Raw genomic sequence first — 23613 nt, 5'->3', positions numbered from 1 at the left:
ACAGAAAAAGAGAGTATGTCTGGGGTGTGTGGGGTCCTTAATTGTGCTGGCTGCTTTTCCAAGGCAGCAAGAAGTGTAAACAGAGTCAATGGATGGGAGGTTGGTTTGTGTGATGGATGAGGTTACATTCACGACCCCTTGTAGTTTCTTGTGGTCTTGGACAGAGCAGGAGCCATACCAGGCTGTGACACATCCAGAAAGAATGCTTTCTACAGTGCAATCCTGGAGAGTCAGGAAGAGGGTAACAGTGAAAAGAATTATTTCTTGTGCATTATACAGGCAAAACATACTAGTCATAGATAAGGAAAAGAGAGAGTTCACAATAAAAGCAAATTACTGTGGATGCTGGAGTGTAGAATGTATTGTTACAGTCATAGCTAGGGTGTAGAGAAAGATCAAAATTTATTTATTAATGTCACAAGTAGGCTTACATTAACACACCAATGACATTAGTCTAAAGTTCCCTAGTCGCCATGCTCCAGCACCTATGCAGTACACTGAGGGAGAATTTAGCATGGCCGATACACCCAACCAGCATATGTTTCGGACTGAGAGGAAACTGGGTGCTCCAGAGGAAACCCATGCAGACGCAGCAAGAGCATGCAGACTCCACACAGAAAAAGAGCCAAGCTAGGAACTGCACCCAGATCCCTGGTGCTGTGAGGCCGTAGTGCTAACCACTGTGCCACCATGTCATCCAGAAGCGCTCTGAGGTGCTGAATCTGGTATAGGATTTGATTTGATTTATTATTGTCTCATTTATTAGTATACAGTGAAAAGTATTGTTTCTTGCACACTATACAGACTTAGCATACCATTCATACAGAAGGAAAGGAGAGAATGCAGAGTGTTATGTTATGGTCATAGCTAGGGTGTAGAGACAGAACAACTCAATGCAGGAGAAAGATCACCCTGATCTTCTACAGGAAATATCCAACATGCTGAATCCTGGACAGCAACCCAGGTGCAGCATCTACAACATCATAGAACGTAGAAAAACTACAGCACAAACAGGCCCTTCAGCCCACAAGTTGCACCGATCGTATTTCCACCTACTAGGCTTGCCTCAATCCTACTACCTCTCATGTACTCATCCAGAAGTCTCTTAAGACCCTATTGAATCTGCCTCCACCACCGCTGGCAGCCAATTCCATGCACCCACCACCCTCAGTGAAAAACTTACCTGTGACATCTCCAACTTACCCCTGACATCTCTAATTTTCCCATTTGAAGTTTGACTGGAGACTTATTCCCACCTTCAAAGTTTTAATTTAACTGCAGTATTTTTTAAGCAAGGAAAAGATATTATAACAAGGTGAAATATACTATTTATGCTTTTTAACTGGTCGGCGCAACATCGTGGGCCGAAGGGCCTGTTCTGCGCTGTTATGTTCTATGTTCTATTTGTCATTTTCGTCAGCATGCTAGGTTTCTGAAATTATCTGACATGTAGGAGAAGAAGGGAAAGAGTTTGTGACATGCTGAGTTGGTGCTTCAACGGCTGAGCCAGAAGTTGGTTGAGTTGCAACTGATAGAATACCCTACAGTGCAAAAGGAGGCCATTCAGCCCTTTGGGTCTGACAGATCCTACTTGGTGTCATTCCTCCATCCCTTATTTCTGGCTTAGACTGAAATGGTTATTTTTGTTTTCCTTTTGTTCTTCGGCTTGCAAAGAAGCTGTTGTATGGTTGATTTCTAATTGGGAATGCTACTGGAAATTATTCAACATGATCGATTAATTGTAGCTCTGCCCCAGCTCGAATGATATCTCTTCCGCATTTTCAGAGTTTGTGCACTAAAATCAAGTATTACTGCATTTCCATGTTTTATGAATGGTTTTAAGTGTTCACAAACCTCACAGCAGTGCAAAATGATAGCCAAAATGATCCAGGATATGAGCGAGTATAAAATTAAAACTTCTTAGGAATGATTTCAGGAGGTACTTATGCAAAGAAAGGGCAGTGGGAATCTTGCTACACTCTAATCGTCAAAGATTTTGGATGACGGATCAGTTGGAATGCTCGAGAGCTGAGACTGACAGATCTGGGTTGAGTACAGTATCAAGGGTATGGAATAAAAGTGGCAACTGAGTTCAGTCTTCATCAGAGAGGCTGAAGGAACTGAATGACCTACTTTCATTTTCCATAAATGGTAAATTACTGAAACTTTCAGAAATGGTAAGTAGCCCACTTGGGACAGTGATAATTTTTCTATGAAATCTTATGCAATTATTTTGGCTTTTGCAACTCAACTGAGATAAATTGCAGATTAGTTTGCACATCTTGACACATCTCAGCTTTTTAAAAAAAAAATGAAAGACTCTTCAAAAATTAATCATCCCAACACAAACATTTAACAATTGTCAAGAAACATCTTAGATTAAACGAAAGTTCTATCCTTTGAAATACTTGCACAGGAAGGTGTAGAACTTGCATGCTAATTTGTAAATCACTACTTGCAGTTTAAGCTTGACTATGACTTTCAAGATAAGAATCAGAAGTCCATAACTGAATAACCATGTATGTTTGTTTTAAATGTATGCTTTTAATAATTGTATTACATGTGCTTTCTGAGTTTGGTTTGAAAATAATTTCAGTGAATATTCTAAACATTCACGATATCAGAGCAGTGATGGACTTAATAACGTGCAAAGCTTCCATGATTTTAAGTTAAAGTTAGTTTATTTATTAGTCACAAGTAGGCTTACATTAACATTGCAATGAAGTTATTCTGAAAATCCCCTAGTCGCCACATTCTGGTGCCTGTTTGGGTTCACTTAGGGAGAATTTAGTATGGTCAGTGCATCTAACCAGCCTGTCTGTGGGCTTTGGGAGGAAACCGGAGCACTCGGAGGACACCCACACAGACACAGGAAGAACGTGCAAACTCCACACAGGCAGTGACCCAAGCAGGGAATTGAACCCAGGATTTGGCACTGAGGCAGCAGTGCTAACCATTGTGCCAACACAGGTTTTGCAAATGGCACAAAGCAGTAACAATCTTTAATTTCAATTTCAACAAATCATACAATGTAACTTTCCACTCCATCCATGTTAAGAAATTCCCCTCTTGTTGAAACTCAGATTTGACTCCCTTTTTGGGAGTAAGGTGCCAGTAGCAATGTTTAGGGACTGGCAATTCCACTAACTAAAGTTAGTGAAGAAGAGCAAACCTAGACACAAGAACAAGAAATGCTGGAAAATGTCAGCAGGTCTGACAGCATCTGTAGAGACAGAATCGAGCCAACGTTTCATGAGCTCTGACCAAGAGTCATCCAGGCTCAAAACGTTGGTTCTATTCTCTCTCTGCAGATGCTGTCAGCCCTGCTGAGATTTTCCAGCATTTTCTGTTTTTGTTTCAGATTCCAGCATCCGTCATATTTTGCTTTCAATTTAGAGCAAACCTAGAGTTTGATAAAGGACTATGAAAGCTGTACCCTTGTGTACAGTATGAGAAAATAACAGTGGATTTATTATGCACAATCTTATTATCTTTTTAATGCAGAGTATAATTGCAAATCCTTTCAACAAATATGTGTAATTAAAATTGTTAGTCTCCCTTTAATTAAACACATAATTCAGTATTGCAAAATAAACCAGCTAGAGATTAAACCAAGTCTATAATATGCCAGATTTTTATCTTCATATTCAAGGAATGAAACTGGTTGGAGGAAGGTGAAAAGTCTGATTTTACTTTCGCAAAATTCTCAAACTAAGGCGTATAAATTCAACTTCCCTATAACTAAACCTTGAATAGTATACAGCCTTGTATTAACCTGTTGTGACAAATGTATCTGTGTATTAAATTCTGTCCAATTTTGTTTGAGTTTTCCAAATAGTAGATCTTAATTGGATTATTTGAAGATGTTAGATGGATTTATTTTGCAGTGGTATTAATATACATCAGCGTCAGTACAGCCTTGTTGAATAGCAGGCTAATTTACTTGTATACTGCATCACAGCTTGGTTGGATATTTTTGCGTCTGCATTCACCCTCACAATTTCTTAGTCTCTCGTCACAAGGATGAGGCCGGTTTCATCTCATCTTGGAGGAAAAATTTCCAGGCTTTTGTGTGTCAACTCAGTGGTTTTCGCTGTAAAGACATAAAAACAAGCCAGTTGCTATCTCTCTTGGTTCCAGAACAGTATGGGAGAGTAAGGATAATAGAACAGTATAATATTTCTTTTTAAAAAAAAAGCCCCATTTATTTCCACTGAAGATAATTACAAAATTTGCCACACGTTTGTACGTTGTTGCAAAATGTGTAACTTTTATTTACAATAATTAATTCACATAAATGCAATCTAATTGTGAAGGATTGGAGGCATTTTGTTACATTTCAGAGGAATGATTCTGTAAGCTGTCAGCAATTGATGTGTTTCACTATTGTGATCCTTCAGAACTCATCTAACCCTGCAATACATTTCCTGGCCTTGACTGTTGTCACGAATTTGGACTGCTGTGAATCAAAAAAAATCTCTGTGGCTTCTGAATGAAATTTAATTCGGCTTTTCATAGAAGCACACTTTTTTCAGGCTTTGTAGCTTTTGGAAGCCCTGCTTCTGGAAGATGGATGGATGCCCGCCATTTGGCCCATTGAGTCTGCACAGACCACATTCCCACCCAGGCCCTACCCCTATAAACCCATGCGCTTACCCTAGCTAGTCATCCTGAACCAAGGGACAATTTAGCATGGCCAATCAACTTAACCTGCACATCTGGAGTGTGGGAGGAAACCCACATAGGGATGGGGGAGAAAGTGCAGACTCCACACAGACACTGATCCAAGGTGGGAATTGAACCTGGGACCCTGGCGCTGTGAGACGGCAATGTTAACCATTGTGCCACCATGGCACCTAGATGAGGGCTGAAGTAAAATTTGGAACAACGTAATTTTTACAGATTGATATTGAACAGGTAATAGCCCACTTTAATTTCAATTGTAACAAATACTGTGCAAGTGCAATGCCATGTACCACCACCCCACCCCATAGCCTGCCTGCCTTAAAATCTTAAATCCACACCAATTTGAATACTTTCAATTTTTTCCAAATTATATGGAATCACTAGAATCCTCCATTGCAGAAGGAGGCCACTCAGCCCATCGAGTCTGCACCGATCACAATCGCACCCAGCCCCTACCCCATATTTACCCTGCTAGTCCCCCTCTGGTGATTTTAGCTTGGCTAATCAACCTAACTTACACATCTTTGGACTGTGGGAGGAAATCCATACAGAGAATGTGCAAACTCCACGCAGGCAGTGACCCGAGGCCGGGAATCAAACCCGGGTTCAAATAACTTGAGTGTGTAAGCTGAGCTGAGAGAACTACTTGCCAACCATAAACAGTGTATACATTACACAGTGCAGTAACTGAATTGAGGTTTTGTAACTGACAGGAAAATAATGTTTACACTCATTTGTTATCTGGAATCTCTGTCAGGCATCTGTTATGTTGTTTACCAAAATCCTACAGGAAGTGTGTCCTTGCTTTATTTTTTTGGGCGGTTGTAAGAGAATGTATGCACTCTCCTGTTAGGAATTAACCTGGATAATTAAACTGCAGCCACAATGGTGATGATGGCAGTCAATGTCTAAGGTGGTGAATGGGTATCAGTCAAACTGGCTGCTCGAGCTTCTTAACTCTTGGAGTTGCATTCATCCGGGAAAACGATATCCTATCACACGTCTTGCTTGCAACTTGTAGATGTGGGCAGGCTTTGACAGGTCAGGAGTTGGATTATGTGCCATAGAATGCACAGCCTCCGACCTGCTGTTACAGTATAGGGAGGCTTTTATGTGGCTAGCCCAGTTACTGATTGATGGAACATCCAGAAGATGTTGCAGTGGTACATTCAGCAATGATAACGCTGAATGTCAAAGGGAGGTAGTTTGGAGGTGGTCATTGTCTGGCATTTATATGGCAAAAAACTACTTAGCAGCCGAGGTCAGCACGTTGTCTCAGTCTTGCTACGTGTGGGCATGGACTGCATCATTCCCTGAGGAGTTGTGAATGGAACTGAACACAGTGCAATCATCAATGGGGACACCCACTTCTGACCTCACATTGAGAGGTCATTGATGAAGTGGCTGAAAGCTTAGATTTCTAACCTGAGGAACCCCTGCAACAGTGCCCTGTGGCTGAAATGATTGGTTTCCAGCTATTACCTTCCTTTTGAATCAGGTATGACTCCAGCCAGTGGAGCATTTCCCCCGATTTCCATTAAGCTAGCAGCCTCCTTCGTGTTACACTCTGTCAAATTGTGCCTTAATGTCAAGGGCAGCCTCTCTCACCTGACTCCTGAAGTTCTGGCCTCTGGGTTAGCTGCTTTGTATGTGAAAACGGCAAGAACTCAGCCGTGTGTCAACAGTTCCCTTTTGTTGCTTCCTCTCAAAATCTTACTACGAAAGGCCTTCTTGCAAGCAGATATTCCAGGCCGATGACAATGCCTTATTCGTGACATTACTGTTCAATTAAATGAACACACATCTCAGCCTGATTTTCTAACCTTTCTGCTAACTAATGTTGAATGTGCCTGCTAAGCTATCCTTGTAAACTTGTCCAGTAAACCTCTGCTCCTTTTATTCCATGTTCCAAAAGATTCAGGTGTGAAGTGTTCCTGAGTGGAGTTCTCTGGCCATTCACGCCAGCAGGATTCTCCTGTCCTGTTGCAGCGACAGAGATTTGGCTGAGTGCCAAACTCTCCGCCCTAGCTGACTGCAGCACTGAGGCGTAAATGGCTAGAAAATTCTGGCCATAACATTTTGTGTGGCCATCTTTGGGGAGAGATCAAAATCAGCAAAAAATAGTGACTAGTTTTAAAAACATTTTTGCACCTTGGAAGCTTGAAGCTTGCAAGTCAGAAGCAAATTATTTTCCAACATTTAGTCTTGAAATTTCAAGAAATGTTGAACCTGGGAGTTTGAGATTCTCACTCTCGCGATGAATTACATTCTTTGAATGTGCCAAAACCTGTTTGCAAGTCAGCTTGTTAAGTAGGAAGCCAGACACCATTTTTTTAAAAATTTAACACTAAATTTATTGAGTATTAAACAATGGCCTTCCCTTTCATCTGTTCTTTCTGACAAAGAACAAACTTGGGGTGGCACAGTGATTAGCACTGCTGCTTCACAGTGCCAAGGACCCAGGTTCAATTCCCACCTTTGGTTGTTGTCTGTGGAGTTTGCTCATTCTCCCCATGTTTGCGTGTGTTTCCGCTGGTGCCTGTTCATGTACACTGAGGGAGAATTTAGCATGGCCAATTCACCCTAACCAGCATGCCTTTCAGACTGTGGGAGGAAATCTGAGCACCCAGAGTGTGGCGACTAAGGGATTTTCTCAGTAACCTCATTGCAGTGTTAATGTAAGCCTACTTGTGACAACGAGTAAATAAATAAACTTGCGTTTCAACAATGCTTTATCACATTCCAGTGCACCCATTACTTTCAGAAGGGTAGATAGATATGGCAGTCAATTTGTGCACAGCAAGATTTCAAAGGAGATGAGATGGATGGTCAGGCAAACTGTGTTTTGGTTGTGGGTAGAATATTGACTGGCAGAATTTCCCCAGGATATTTTAAGGTGGTCCAGTTTAACGCATCAGCTGAAAAATTGCATCTCCCTCAATGCACTGATTGTGCCAATTTGGTTAAAGTGTTCAAAACCAAAGTGAGAGTTCATAGAATTCTGACAGTGAAGAAGGAGGCTATTCTCCATTGACAACAATCCCACCCAGGCTCTATTCCTGTAACCCCACATATTTACCCTGTTAATTCCCCGACACTAAGGGGCAATTTACCACGGTCAATCAACCTAACCCCCACATCTTTGTACCGTGGGAAGAAACCAGAGCACCCGGAGGAAACCCATGCAGACATGGGGAGGACATGCAAACTCCACGCAGACAATGATCCAAGATTGGAATTGAACCTGGGTCTCTGGCACTGAGGCAGCAGTGCTAATCACTGTGCCTTTTGATCCTGAATTGAAAAGTGGTTTCAACTGACTTGAGTTGAACAGAAACAAAAGGCTGGACTCTCTGGCCCTTCTCGTGGTATGTTGTCCCTTGGCAGAGGCAGCTTGCCATTGGCCACCAGTGGGATTATCTGGTTCCTCAAGTCAATGGATATTGGCATTGCTCACAGCCACATCACTGGGGAACATGCTGTGGGCGGGGTAGGGATGGTGTAGGGAAGGGTGGGGGTCCTGGCCAGACTGGAATATGGAGTTATATAAATTGACAGCATGGAAACAGGCCCTTTGGCCCAACCCCTCCATGTCGCCCTCTTTTTTTTTTTTAACCACTAAGCTAGTACTAATTGCCCATGTCCTGTCCTATTCGGGGTCATGGCTCCTTACCAAGTTTGTTCAGACTTGTTCTGCTGCCCAGGTTGCAGTCCTGTTCTCTCATCATAGGATCCCTACGGTACAGAAGTAGGCCATTTGGCCCATCAAGCCTACACTGACAACAGTCCCATCCTATCCCCGTAACCCTACATAATTACCCTACTAACCTCCTGGAAACTGGAATCAATTTAATGTGGCCAATCAACCTAACCTGCACATTTTGGAATGTGGGTGGAAACCAGAACACAGAGGAAACCTGCACAGACACAGGGGGAACATGCAAACTCCACACAGACAGTGACCCATGCCAGGAATTGAACATGAGCACCAGGCACAACATTGCTTTCTACTGCGCCATGCTGCCTGTCCTGTTCTCTCACTCCCACAATCTCTCATGAGGTCTCTCACTCAATGGTGCTGCAGGTCAATTTTGACTGGGTTTCTAATTCCTTTCCTGGTTCTTTAGCCACTCTCAGGTGAGGTTCCTGCCTCTCTCAGGCCCTGGATCAGTCCTTATTGCTTTCTCCCTCATCTCATGGCATCTGGCTGTGGCCCCCCCAGCTTTCAGGGGCCGACCATATCCCCTGCTCAGCTCTCCTCTAATGTCCCCACTTGCTGCTGGCAGGTAAGTGGCCTGCTATAATTGGATAAAACTTTGCAAGACTCTCCTGCCAATAGATTGATATGAAATGGTGACATACTGATTGTGAAGTTCACAATTTTCCAATCATAAATAAAGATTGAAATGAAGAGATTTTTGGGAAGGGAGTGAGGCAGACAAAAAGATGATGGTGGGGAGGGAAATAATCACAGGTTTGTATGCACACCTCAGTGAAAAAGGGAGTGAATAAAGATATAAAATAAAAGCATAAATAAAGGGGATAAAACAAGATAATGTACAAAGGAGAGGTTTTGTTGGGGGATTTTCTGTTCTTGTTGATGCATAACTTTATGCACTGATTTAAAAGCAAATTACTGCAGATGCTGGAATCTGAAACCAAAAGAAAAAATGCTGGAAAATCTCAGCAGGTCTGGCAGCATCTGTAAGAGAAAAGGGCTGATGTTTCTAGTCCAGATGACCCTATGCCAAAGCTAAAGTGCACAGAGTATTTATACTGCGGGGGAGGGAATGATTTGCATTGGTGATTTGTTGGCGAGGAAAAGATTATCTAAAAGGCATCGGGGCAACAAGGTGGCACAGTGATTAGCACTGCTGCCTCACAGAGCCAGGGACCCAGGTTCGATTCCCGGTTTAAGTCGCTGTCTGTGTGGAGTTTGCACGTTCTCCATTGTGTCTGCGTGACTTTCTTCCGGTTTCCTCCCAAAGATGCACAAGTCAGGTGGATTGGCCATGCTAAATTGCCCTTTTGTCTCAGGAGGATTAGCTAGGGTAAATGCATGGGGTTATGGGGATCGGGCCTGGGTGGGATTGTGGTCAGTACAGACTCGATGGGCTGAATAGCCTCCTTCTGCACCGTAGGACTCTATGATTCATTAAGTTGACTGAGTACCTGAATGGGTGGTTGGCTAATCAGTAATTATTACAGACAACAGTAAGATGATATTTAGACCTGAGAATAATGAGTATTAGGCAATATTACCATAATGTTGGGATTGCATTTTGCAGGCAGAGAATGAATTTAATTATAATAACAGATACCATATTAAATACATTAGAAGCCAGATTCTTTTCACCAGGGTTTGCCCATCTATTCAACTATTATTCCCCTCTCTTTTTCATCAAGCCACATATCTTCCCTGTCTTTCCCTGGCCCTGAACATATCATTCGCTCTAGTTTCTTTCCTGACACACCGCATGGACTCCTTGAGCTCACACTATACACCTTCCTACCACCTTGACACCAAACCCACCGAACGATTGACTACTGTTTCCAAACCCACCATTCTAGCTAATTTTCAGTGGGATCCATTGCCTGAGAAACTGAGCCCCTTCCTTTCAATCACATCTGTGTGTGTCTCTCTCTCTCACACAGATACACCAAAACACGCCTCCCCACCCTGCCTTACCGGCTTCAATATTCAATTCTGCCACTGGTGGCTGTTTCTTCATTGCTTCATTGCTCTTCATCCTCCCCAAGCCCCTTTTGCTTTGCTATCTAAATGGAAATTGCTTCAGTGCTGCTTAAGAGTGGTTTTTTGACGTGTAACTGACTCCTATGTTTAATTAAAGTTGACAAGACTGGAAGAATGAACCAGAAACACAACAGGCGCGCTAGACTTTCCCTTGTGATGGATATTGTACTGAGATAGAAAAAAGGGGATTTGCTTTTATGAGCATTTGTGACATCTTCAGTATTTGCCAAAGTGCTTTTTAAAATGTGGTCAATATTGAAATGTGGTTACAAGTTTGTTCACAAGCGGTAAGTGAATGAGTAGACAGTAAATTGATACTAATATTAAATTAATGAAGTGTTATTGGTGGGTGGAAGAATATTGGCCGGAATTCTCTGGCTGTTCATGCTGGTGGAATTCTCCAGTCCCGGCGTGGGGTAACATCAGTGGGAGTTCCCATTGGGATTCGCAAGTCCCACTGCTAGCAAAAAACGTGCCACCTCCTGCTGGCAGGAATCATGTGGCTGGGAGGCCAGAGAATCTCACCTATTGATCTTATTTTCCTTCAGGACTAATTTATCTTGCTATTAGCGTTACAAGTAGGCTTACATTAGCATTGCAATGAAGTTACTGTGAAAATCCCCAAGTCACCACATTCTGCCTGTTCAGGTACACTGAGGGAGAACTTAGCATGGCTCAATACGCCCTAACCAGCGCATCTTTCAGATTGTGGGAGGAAACAGGAGCACCTGGAGGAAACCCACACAGACACAGGGAGAATGTGCAAACTCCACACAGTGACCAAAGCTCAGAATCGAACCCTAATCCCTGGCGCTGAGTTGGTTGTGCTAACCACTGTGCCACCATGCTGCCCCTGTTCTGTTGATTATAGATTATTCACTCTAGTCTCGTCTTTTTCTGGAAAATCTTTCACTGTCAGGGTTTCTAGTCTTTAATTAGTTGTATGTGTGAAGGTTTCTTTTTATTCCCATTGGATTTTGTAACATTTTGATTTAAATTTGTCATCCAATCGCAATTCGTAGATGTTGCTCATCCTGTCACTAACAGCATATTGTGCCCTATTTCTTCACATATATTGGTTTTATTTGTATTCTCATTATTCCTGCACTAAATATCTAAAGTATTAATTATGCAGATAGGTGCAGGAGAGACTGGGGGCCCTATCCTACCATTTTAATTCTAAGTGCTGGGCAGACCTGAAACTGGGAATGTTTCAGATCCGACTTTTAGAGATGCCATTCTGAGATGCCCTCATACACACGCTGCCTGGGGGAAAAAAAAAAATCAGTGATTCCATATCGCGATGCACAAGTGTGGATGGGACTTAACGCATCCAGAATCCTGTAGCTCCAATCGGCACCTCCAACTACGCACGTGCAGACAAACAAATGATAGAATTTGGCTCCCTTGCCACATCGCTCGTGGGCTGGATAATGCCTCCTCCTGGCCCCCACAACATTACTGACCCCCTTTATCCCCCCCATCCCCTCTGCCACCCAGAACAATCATGGGCCCTTCCTCCTACCACCCCACTGATCACAGACACAGTGGCAGCAGAGCTCCTTTCCGCCCCATTGATCTCAGGCAGAGTGACAGCGGACCTCTCCTTGCCTCCCCTACTGATTTTGTCAGGCAGGGTGGTAGTGGACCCCCCCCCCCCCTTCCCCCTCATTGATCTCAGGTAGAGTGACAGCAGGCTTCCCCCCCCCCCCCCCCAACCTTCCCTCTGTGATCTCAGGCAGAGAGCCATTGGACACTCAGCAGTTACCTCCTCACTTACAGAATTGGACTTTTGTGGAACATGTCTGTCTTGCCCCGATTCTGGATGGGTGAATGCGATGGTAAAGGGAGAAGTATTGGTAAACTTGGGTGTGCAGCCCACTAAGTCACTTAAGATGTATACAAATGCGTTTAAATGGTTGTCGTACATGTTTTGGATGCGGCAACTGATCGTGGCCATTTTTGGTGCTTGCTAAAGGGGGAACCGGCGCGGAGATGGGCATGGATCACACCACTTGCTTGATGCCTGACTTAACCAAGTTTTGATGGTGGAATTGGGCCCTGGGATTACTTTCACAGAGGTATTATGTTTGAACAAAGTAAAGATGAAGGAATCTATTCTGAATCTATTTTTTATGTTGGAAAGGTGGGGGAGAAATTTCTGACTGCTTTAAGTGTAGTTGCACCTAGTTCTTATTATTCCAAATATTAGATGGAATGCAAACCTCCTGGTTGATCTGTCGTTCTGCCAGTTGCTTTGTGTGAAGCTCATTCTTTTTATTTATTGTGAAGAAACGGCTGAATTTGCACATTAATTGGTCCATCAAACACACCAGAGTTAAATCTGGCAACGGAAGTGTTCCATTTTAAGGATGTGATCGTTATTAATGTGGTGCCAGTCAAACTTTCTTACCAAGGAACTGAACTTTGGAACTGTGGAGTCTCATTTCTTTGTATGCTTGACCATTTATCAAAATTTTTAACACGTTTAACAAATTTTTACTTTCTTTCACTTTGTCCGGAATTTTCCAAACTTGCTCACCCTGGCACTGCTGCCAGCAAGAATGGAGAATTTGGCATTCTATTCCCTGCAGCGAGAATGGAGAATCCCAGTCATGGGTGAGATTGGAAAATTCTAGCCTTTATTTTTTTTACTTTCTTGTTGAATGCAATTTTGTTTCTTTCTTTATAACTCTGCATCTGGTTTGACTTTAATTCACCCTCTGTAATTGATCCCTACTTTAAGTCTCTCCTCTGTTTAATTTCTTAGTCCTCAAATCTCTTTGGATACTGGGATGCGCTGTTGGCATGCCACTCGCCTAAGTCCAAATTATTCCATTACTCTCAACATGCCCTGTTAGCTTGTTCTTGCGCAAGCTACGGTGTAAAAATTGCTTTGAGCAGCAGGGCGCAGGAAGAAAAACTCTCAGGGCATTGTCTCACAATGTTCTGCTCTAAGATCTGACCCATTGTTGTGGGCTAGCAATGCCAAAACAACCTCCACGGACACTTCCATTAAAGATAAAGTCACCATAGTTCCAGATGACCATGGACTGCTCTTTCTCCACTTTGAGAGGGAAAGCTGACTGGTGGTGTTTTAACCTGAGGATCACCACATCTTAGGCAAGGGGCAAGGTTGAGAAAGCACGGACTTTGTGAATAACCTCAGCCACTGTGGCAATTGAACCCATGTTGGTAGCATCGCTAATCAGTCGTCCAGCCAACTGAGCTATTCAACACCTTTTACCTTTGCCAGTGTTCTCTTGTGGACCTCTGGAGACCAACCAGCTGAAAAGAATTCCGTTGTTCTGTGCATTTCCTGAATTGGCTGTTAATGGACGACCTATTGTACTATGAGAATATAGACATGCACTTGCTGAAATTTAGTGGACAGCAGGTAAAGTCTAATTTAAAGGTAGAAGGTTTGTTTCTATAACTTGATCACAAAAAGGACATTTGGATCTAAGATATTGGTGGTCAACCTACAGGCCTTGGGCAGCATGGGTCCCATCAGTTCTGAATGTGACTCGCAAGATATCTTGTAATTTATGTTCATTTGCTATAGGTTTCCATTGTTGTTCTTGCTTCACTTGCAATATTGATACTCCAAAGCAGCAGATCTGTTATTAGTACAATGGCTCATGGTGCAGGGGTAGGTGGTGATGTCTATCACTCTGGCGTCTCTGAGGCTATCACCATCTTGGATTGAAGCAGCAATGCTTTCTCGTCAATCTGTCCTGATTCACTAGCAATTGTCCTCTGGCATGTAACCGGTAAATGTAAACATTTATCTCGTTTTTAGCATTTGAAGTCGATGACAGCTCTATTCATGTGACTAATAAACTTTTTTACTTTTACAAGTATTCTTATATTAACATTGCAATGAAGTTACTGTGAAAATCTCAACACTCTTGCACCTGTTTTGTGCACTGAGGGGGAACTTAACATGGCCAATGCACCTAACCTACACATATTTGTACTGTGGGAGGAAATTGGAGCACCCCGAGGAAACCCATGCAGGCACGGGGAGAATGTGCAAACTCTACACAAAGTGGCCCAAGCCGGGAATTGAACCCACGTCTCTGGTGCTGTGAGGCAGCAGTTTGGAGGATTAAGCCTTTTCTATGTCTTCTTATTATGAAAGATTCGGCGTGTACTTACGTATTTAATCTTATTTATGCGGTCATGGTTGGTGAACAAGCCAACTTCAATCTTCTGGCTCACTGAGATAAAGGAGGGCCACTCATTCAGCCCACTCACTAGCCAAGTATGCCCATCACTGATCTAGGACAAACACTCTTACATTTACAGTGTAAACAGACTGCTGATATGGTAGGAAGACAAGGTTCATGATACTAGTCTGTATTGTTGGCAGGTCTTTCCATATTGACACTGTACTAGTAATCCAAACACTCATTCTCTGGGGATCCAGGTTTGAAGGCAGATGGTGAACAAAAATCTGCAATTAAAAGCCTAATGATGACCACAAAACTGTTGCCAATTGTTGTAAAAAAAAAACCCATCTGCCCCATTAATGTAATCAGCACAGTGGCAGTGTTAGCACTGTTGCCTCACATTGCCAGGGACCCAGATCAATTCCAGCCTTGGGTGACTGTGTGGAGTTTGCATGTTCTCCCCATGTCTGTGTGGGTTCCTCCCACAGTCCAAAGACGTGTGAGTTAAATGCAGTGGCCCCTCAATGTTAGGGGACTAGCAGGGTAAATATGGTGGGTTATGGGGATAGGGCCTGAGTGGGATTGTTGCCGGTGCAGACTTGATGGACCTAATTGCCTCTTCCTGCGCTGTAGGGATTCTACAATTCTATGATTCCTTACGTGGCTCAGCCTACGTGTGACACCAGACCCAGAGCAGTGTGGTTGACTCTTAAATGCCCTAGGGAATGGAGGACAGTTAGGGATGGGCAACAAATTCTGGCCCAGCCACTGGCAATCACATCCCGTGAATGAATAAAAAGTAAACTCCTGTTGCATGTTGGTGCAGCCTAAATCCATTGTTTATCAAAATATATTCCAGAGAAGGGGAAAATACATCCATGGCTCAACAAGGAGATTAAAGATAACATAAAAGTGAAAACCAACACCCGTCATGTTGTGAAGGCTAGTGGCAGGCTGGAGGATTGCAAAACTTTTAAAGACCAATACAGGATTATTAAAAATGAATAAAATGAGCAAAGGTAAATTATGAAAGGAATGTGGCACAAAATATAAAAACACAGTAAAGGATGCTAGAAGCCTATAAAATGGAAGGGAGTAGCAAAAGTCAATATTGTCCCCTTAGAGGACAAGACTGGGGAGCTAATAATGGACAAACACAGAAATGGAAGACACTAAATCAATGTTTTGCCTCAGTTTCCACAACAAAAGACACTTGAATTATCCCAATAGTAACAGGTAGTGCAGAGATTGTTGAAAAGGAAGAACTTATAACAAAAATACTTAGCAAGCTATTGGAATTAAAGGTAGACAAGCTCCCAAGCACCCAGATCCTGGTGTCTTAAAATGGCAGCAGAGATAGCAGAAGCATTGGTTATAATATTCCAAAATTCCCTGGATTCTGAAAGGGTTCCAGTGGATTGGACAAAGGCTAATGTAAAGCCTCTGTTCAAAAAGGAAGAAAGGCAGAAAGTAGGAAGCTATAGACAAGTTAGTTTAACATCTGTTGTTGGAATCCATTATTAAGGAAGTTGTACAGGGCATTGGAAAGCCAACACGCAATCCATAAGAGTCAGCATGGTTTTATGAAGGGAAAATTGTGTTTGACTAATTTGCTGGAATCCTTTGAAGATGTAACAAGCAAAGTGGATAATGGGCATCATGTAGATGTGGTGCATCTGCACCTCCAGAAGGCCTTTGATAAGGTGCCACGCAAAAGGTTAATACACAAGGTAAGATCTCACAGGGTTGGGGCTAATATGCTTGGGTAGAGGATTGGCTAACCAACAAAGCAGACAGTGGGGATAAATGGGCCATTTTCTATTTGGCAAGATGTAACTAGTACCGCAGGGTTTGGTCCTCAGGCCCCAATTATGTACAATCTATATTAATAACTTAGATGCAGGAATAGAATATACTATAGCCAAATCTGCAGACAACACTAAAGTAGGTGGGAAAGCAAGTTGCAGTGAGGAAATAAGAAATGTACAGATGGATATGAATAGGTTAGGTGAGTGGGCCAAAGTTTTTTGCAGATGGCATTTAACCTGGATAAGTGTGAGGTTATCCATTTTGGTCAGAGGAATAAAAAGGCAACTTATTAGTTAAATAGAAACTTCAGAGTGCTTCAGTGCAGAGGGATCCGGGTATCCTCGTATATTAATCACAAAGTTAATGTGCAAATGCATAAGTTCATAAGATAAAGGTGCAGAATTAGGCCATTCGGCCCATTGAGACCACTCTGCCATTCCATTGTGGCTGATATGCTCCTCATCCCCATTTTCCTGCCTTCTCCATACCTTTTCAACGCATTACCATTAAAAATGTCTAACTCCTCCTTAAATTTACTCACTGTCCCAGCATCCACTGCAATTTGGGGTAATGGGTGCAGCAGGTAACCAGGAGGGCAAATTGAATTTTGGCATTTTTGTTAATGGAATGAAGTATGAAAGGAGGGAATTGATGTCGCAACTGTGTAGGGCATTAGTGAGATTGCATCTGGCGTAAAGCGCACAGTTTTTGTCTCCTTACTTGAGGAAGGACGTAAATGCATTACAGACAGTTCAGAAAATGTTCACTAGATTGATTCCAGGGAAGAAGGACTTATCTGAGGATGAGAGATTGAGCAGTTTAGGCCCATACTCTCTGGCGTTTAGTCGATCTAATTGAGGTGTATGAAGTGCTAAATGGGATTGAAAGGGTAGACACAAATCAGATGCCCCTTGTTGGACATTCTGGAACGAGAGGCCATAGTTTTAGGCTAAGGGGGTAGCAGATTTAAAACAGAAATGAGGAGGAATGACTTCATTCAAAGGGCGGTGAATCTGGAATTCTCTACCCCAGAGTGCAGCGGACACCAGAACACTAAACAGATGTGAGGAGGAGGTAGTTAGGTTTTTAATTAGTGACACGATGAAGTGTTGTGGGGAGCGAGAAAGGTGGAGATGGGATCAACCATGATCATATTAAATGGCGGGGCAGGCTCGAGGGGCTGAATTGCTGACTCCTGTTCCTGCTACTTTACGTTTTTACTGAATTTTAACTTTTCACTTTTGTTTTATTTTTCCTTTTTTTTTTCCTGAAGCGCTAACTGTTGTTCACAATAGCTGGCATCATCCTGCCCCGAAGAATGGTTGGAGAGGGAACCAATAAAGAGGCCAGAACAATAATGTGGTTAAGCACTTTTAAATAATAAATGTACAATACAATAGTTCAGGCATAGACAGCAAATTAAATTGGATTTGTATTGACTGTGGTTAGGTGAAGTGACTCCCTTTTTAACCTTGCTTGGAAAGTTCTGGGGCATGGGTGCTGCTAAACCATGCTCTAGGGAGGGTTTGTTTCATTTTCCTAAGGATAGATTCACCTTGGAAAGTGAGTAGATTGGCAAACAATTATTAAGAGAACGTGAGAAGCCCATCACCTAATTAGAGGGCTGTCTGTACCCGAGACACTTAGATTGAATCCGAGCTGAAGCCGATAAAATACAGTAGATGCTGGAAATCTTAAACCAATACAGAGGACAGAATACTGAAGATGCTTAGCATCTTGGGCAGCATTTGATGAAGTGTTTTTGCGTTAAATAAAAGCTCATGGTGTAGGGGGTGAGACTTAGCATGGATTGAAATTGTTTAGCCAACAGATGTGAAGATGCTGGCGTTGGCTTGGGATGGGCACAGTAAGAAGTCTCATAACACCAGGCTAAAGGCCATCAGGTTTATTTGGAATCACGAGCTTAAGGAGCAGTGGTCTGAACGCTCTTAATTCCAAATAAACCTATTGGACTTTAACCTGGTGTTGTGAGACTTCTTACAGGAAACAGAGTTGGCATGAGTGTTTTTTTTTCTGGTTGGCAGGATGTGGCAAGTGTTGTGCTGCAGAGTGCCCTCAACTTTTTACACTTTACATAAATGACTTGGATGAAGGAACTGAAGGTACGGTTGCTAAATTTGCTGATGGCACAAAGATCAGTCAAAGTAAATCGTGAAGGGGGCATAAGGAGGCTACAAAGGAACATTTGATAGGTTAAGCGAGTGGGCAAAAATCTGGCAGATGGAGTGCAATGTGGGAAAATGTGAAAATGGTTGGAAGAATGAAAAAAGAACAATATTATCTAAAATGGTGAGAGATTGCAGAGCTCTGAGACACAGAGGGATTTGGGTGTCCAAGTGCATGAATTACAAAAAGTTGGTATGTGAGTAATTAGGAAAACTAATAGAATGGTATAATTTATTGCAAATTTAATTGCAAAAATAGGGAGGTTGTGCCTCAGTTAAGCAGGGCATTGGTGAGAGCACATTTGGGGTACTGAGTACAGCATTGGTATCCTTTATTTAAAGAAAAATATAAATGTATTAAAAAGCAGTTCAGAGAAGGTTTACTAAAGAAATACCAGAAATAGGTGGGTTGTCTTATGAGGAAAGGTTGGAGAGGTTAAGATTGTATCCACTAGAATTTAGAAGAATAAGAGGCAGCTTGATTAAAATCTTTTAAGGTCCTGAGGGGTGTTGACAAGGTCGATGTGGAGAGGATGTTTCCTCTTGTGGTAGAACCTGGAACTAGGGTCACTGTTTATTTTCCCCCAGTGTAATGTGGCAGTTATCTTCCTGCCTGGAATGTAATTCGCTCATGAGCAACTGAAGATGCATATGAAGATTGTTTTATTTTTTTCTGACTGTACTTCCAAGTAATGTAATATTAATGTTAAGCCCTGTATTTGCCATCACTTTTTCTCGAGGCCAGCTAAGGATAGGCTGGCCTTGTCATCAACACCTACACACAATGAGCAATTTTTCTTTTCAAATTCATACATTGGCACACAAAGAGACATGTTGGATGTGAAATATCGGAGGAAATGATTCACGGGCTTGAAACCAATATGTTATTTTTAATGAATGTTTCTGTAATTAGGGCAATGTAATTTCTGGCTATCAATTTGATTTATTATTGTCACACGTATTAACATATAGTGAAAAGTAAAGTTTCTTGCACATTATACAGACAAAGCATACCGTTCATGGAGAAGGAAACAAGAGAGCGCAGAATGTAGTGTTACAGCCATAGGGTGTAGAGAAAGATTAACTTAATGCAAGGTAGGTCCATTCAAAAGCCTGACAGCAGCAGGGAAGAAGCTGGTCTTGAGTAGGTTGGTAAGTGACTTCAGACTTCTGTACCTTTTTTCCTGACGGAAGAAAGTGGAAGAGAGATAACTATGGAGAATGAGAGGTCTGGCCCAAAAGTTAAAATTCTAAATTGGGGCAAGGCCAATTTTGTGGTATCAGGCAGGAACTTTCAAAAGTTAATTGGGGGAGTCTGTGAAAGGCAAAGGGACATCTAGTAAGTATCAGGCTTTCAAAAGTGTGTTAACCAGGTTAAGGTAAACACACTCCTCTTAGAGTGAAGGGCAAGGCTGGCAGAAGTAGGGAACCCTGGATGACTCAGGATATTGAGGGCCTGGTCAAGAAGGAAAAGGCACATGACATAGGCAGCTGGGATCAAGTGAATCTCTTGGAGTATAGAGGGTGTAGGAGTAGAGTTAAGAGAGAAATCAGGAGGGCAAAAAGGGGACACGAGATTGTTTTGGCAGATAAGGCAAAGGAGAATCCAAAGAGCTTCTACAAATACGTAAAGGATAAAAGAGTAACAAGGGAGAGATCAGGATCAACAAGGTCATGTGCGAATCCAGGAGATGGGTGAGATCCTAAGTGAATATTTCTCATCAGTATTTACTATTGAGAAAAGTATGGATGTTAAGGAACTTGGGGAAATAAATAGTGATGTCTTGAGGAGCGTACCTATCTCAGAGAAGGAGGTGCTGAAAGTCCTAAAGCGCATCAAGGTACATAAATCACCGGGACCTGATGAAGTATATTCTAGGTTGTTGTGAGAGGCTAGGGAGGACATTGCACGTACCCTAGCCGAGATATTTGAATCATCAATAATCATGGGTGAGATGCCTGAAGATCGGAAAGTGGCAAATGTTATGCTTTTGTTTAAAAAGAGCTGCAGGGAAAAGCCTGGGAACTACAGGCCAGTGAATCTCACATCTGTGGTGGGTAAGTTTTTGGAAGATATTTTGAGAGAGAGAGGATCTACAGGCATTTAGAGATGCAAGGATGATTAGGGACAGTCAGCATGGCTTTGTGAGTGGAAAATCATGTCTCTCAAATTTGATTGAGTTTTTTGAAGGGTAACCAAGAAGGTAGATGGACTTTAGCAAGGCCTTTGACAAGGTGTCACATGGTAGATTGTTGCGTAAGGTTAAATCTCTCAGGATCCAGGGTGAGGTATCTAAATGGATACAAAATTGGCTTCCTGACAGAAGCCAGAAGGTGATTCTAGAGAATTGTTTTTCAAACTGGAGGTTTGTGACCAGCAGTGTGCCTGAGGATCAGTGCTGGGTCCACTGTTATTTATCATTAATATAAATGATTTGGATGAGAATATAGGGGGCATGGTTAGTAAGTTTGCAGATGACACTAAGATTGGTAGCATAATAGACAGTGAAGAAAGTTATCTTCGATTGCAACAGGATCTTGATCAGTTGGGTCAGTAGGTTGATGAATGGCAGATAGAGTTTAATTTAGACAAATGCATTTTGGTAGATTGAACCAGGGCAGGACTTACTCAGTTAATGGTAGGGCGTTGGGGAGAGTTACAGAACAAAGAGATCTAGGGGTACATGTTCATAGCTCCTTGAAAATGAAGTCACAAGTGGACAGAGTGGTGAACAAGGCATTCAGCATGCTTGGTTTCATCAGTGAGAACATTGAATACAGGAGTTGGGATTTCTTGAAGTTGTACAAGACATTGGTAAGGCCACACTTGGAATCCTGTGTGCAGTTCTGGTCACCCTATTGTAGAAAGGATATTACTAAACCAGAAAGAATGCAGAAAAGATTTACTAGGATGCTACTGGGACTTGATGGTATGAGTTATAAGGAGAGGCTGGATAAACAGGGACTTTTTTCTCTAGAGCGGAGGAGGCTGGGTCTGTAAAATAATGAGGGGCGTAGATAAGGTAGATAGACAATATCTTTTCTGAAAGGTAGGGGAATCTAAAACTAGAGGACATAGGTTTAAGCTGAGAGGGGAGAGATACAAAAGTGTTCAGGGGGGCAATTTTTTTCAACAGAGGGTGGAGTATCTAAAACAAGCTGTCAGAGGTTGTAGTACAGGTGGGTACAATTTTGTCTTAAGTATTTAGATATTTACATCTATAAGATGGGTATAGAGGGATATGGGCCAAATGCAGGCAATTGGGGTTAGCTTTGGGGTTTTAAAAAAAAAAGGGGGGGGCATGGACAAGTTGGACTGAAGGGCCTGTTTCCCTGCTGTAAACCTCTATGACGCTATGATTTTATGAAGGAATGTCCGGGGCAAATGGGGTCCTTAATTATGCTGTCTGCTTTGCCGAGGCAGCAGGAAGTGTAGACAGAGTCAATGGATGGGAGGCTGGTTTGGGTGAAGGCTTGGGCTACATTCACGATCTTTTGTAGTTTCTTGCACAGACACTTCCTTGCAAAGATTAACAGTCTTGGGCAGAGCAGGAGCCATACCAAACTGCGCTACAACCAGAAAGAATGCTTTCTATGGTGCATCTGTAGAAGTTAATGAGAGTCATAGTTGACATGCCAAATTTCCAACAATATCATCATTGGCCCATTAAGGAAGTGACAAGATGGAAATCACTTGCTTTCCATTTGAATCCCTGTTCTGATTTTTTTTTTTCCCCATTGTATTTCCCCAAATGTAAAACCATAGCCGGAATTTCACTTCACGTCCTGCTGCCGCTACAAGCGAGGATGGAGAATTTGGCACTAAGGCAAAGCTTCGTTCACTGCAGTGGGACCGGAAAGTCCCGCCGGCGTGAGCGACCAGAAAATTCCGCCCTGTGACTGATTCTCCAGGAAATTCCTGAAGGCGAATGAAGATGCAGAGATTTTAACAATCTGATGTTGCAGCTTTCTGGCAGCCTGGATTGTAGGTTGTACTCACTTTGCAACGTCCTACTGTTGAGAGGTTATTGACCATGGAAACACTTGCTACTTTGAGGGAACATTTGAATTTACATAGCACCTTTTGTGACCATAGGACATTCCAAAGTGCTTTACAAGATGAAGTATTTTTGCAGCGCAGCCACTGTTTTGGCAGTCAATGCTTAACTCTGCAAGTTCCCACAAATAACAATGAGAGATTGACCAATCTATTTACATGACATTGCGTTGTTCAAATTTTAGGCAAATTGTACCATCTGCTTCCAAGTCGCTTGGGTAAAGTGGATTCATTAAAGATTTACTGTTTTCCAATTCCACTTATCAATGTATTGGAATTATCTGACCTCACCCTCAATTGGGATTCTCCGGTCCTGCTGCAGTGAGTTTTGGCTGAGCGCCAAATTCTGTCACTGGCAGAGGCAGGGTGTGCAAGACCAGAGAATTCCGGTCGTACTGGGTGAAATTTTCCTGTCCTGCCCACCATGGGAATTGTATCGGGCAGGACAGAACATTTGCCTGACTATGGAAAGATTCATTGACCTTTTGGGTGGGAACTTCCAATCTTGGGACATGCGTGACTGGAAAATCCCACCCACTAGTTAGCCAGGCTGACTGCTAAAATATAAGCAAAATAGTGTGGACGCTGAAAATCTAAAACAACAGGAAGGGCTGCAAACACGGGGGGGAAGGCGATAGCCTAGTGCTGTTATTGTTAGACCTTAATCCAGGAAACTCAGCTGCTGGACCAGTAGACGGGTGCTGCAACAGCTCAGTGACTAGCACTGCTAGCTGTGCAGATACATGGATTTGGGCCTGTGTCTGTGGGAGTTTGCGCATTCTCCCTGTGGTTGTGTGGGTTTCCTCCGGGCGCTCCGGTTTCCTCCCACACCCCAAAGATGTGCTCTTAGGCTGATTGGTATACCAAATTGACACTATTCTCCCCCTGAATCTGGCTAAGTTAGGGGTTCCACTCTCATACACACAGGGCAGGGTAGGTGTAGGA

At 42.6% G+C, this 23613-nt stretch overlaps 1 protein-coding gene across 2 annotated transcripts in view; it reads left to right on the top strand.

Moving 5' to 3' along the window:
- The window catches only part of kcnt1b (potassium sodium-activated channel subfamily T member 1b), a 443838-nt gene that overhangs the window by 32333 nt on the left and 387892 nt on the right, over positions 1-23613 (top strand). The gene's annotated exons all lie outside the window — the stretch shown is intronic.

This window comes from Carcharhinus amblyrhynchos, chromosome 25 (genome assembly GCF_965287045.1).
Source record: "Carcharhinus amblyrhynchos chromosome 25, sCarAmb.v2.hapA, whole genome shotgun sequence".
In the NCBI taxonomy this organism is placed as follows: domain Eukaryota; kingdom Metazoa; phylum Chordata; class Chondrichthyes; order Carcharhiniformes; family Carcharhinidae; genus Carcharhinus; species Carcharhinus amblyrhynchos.
Note: the sequence above shows the minus strand (reverse complement) of the source record. Positions and strands in the feature narration are given on the sequence as shown.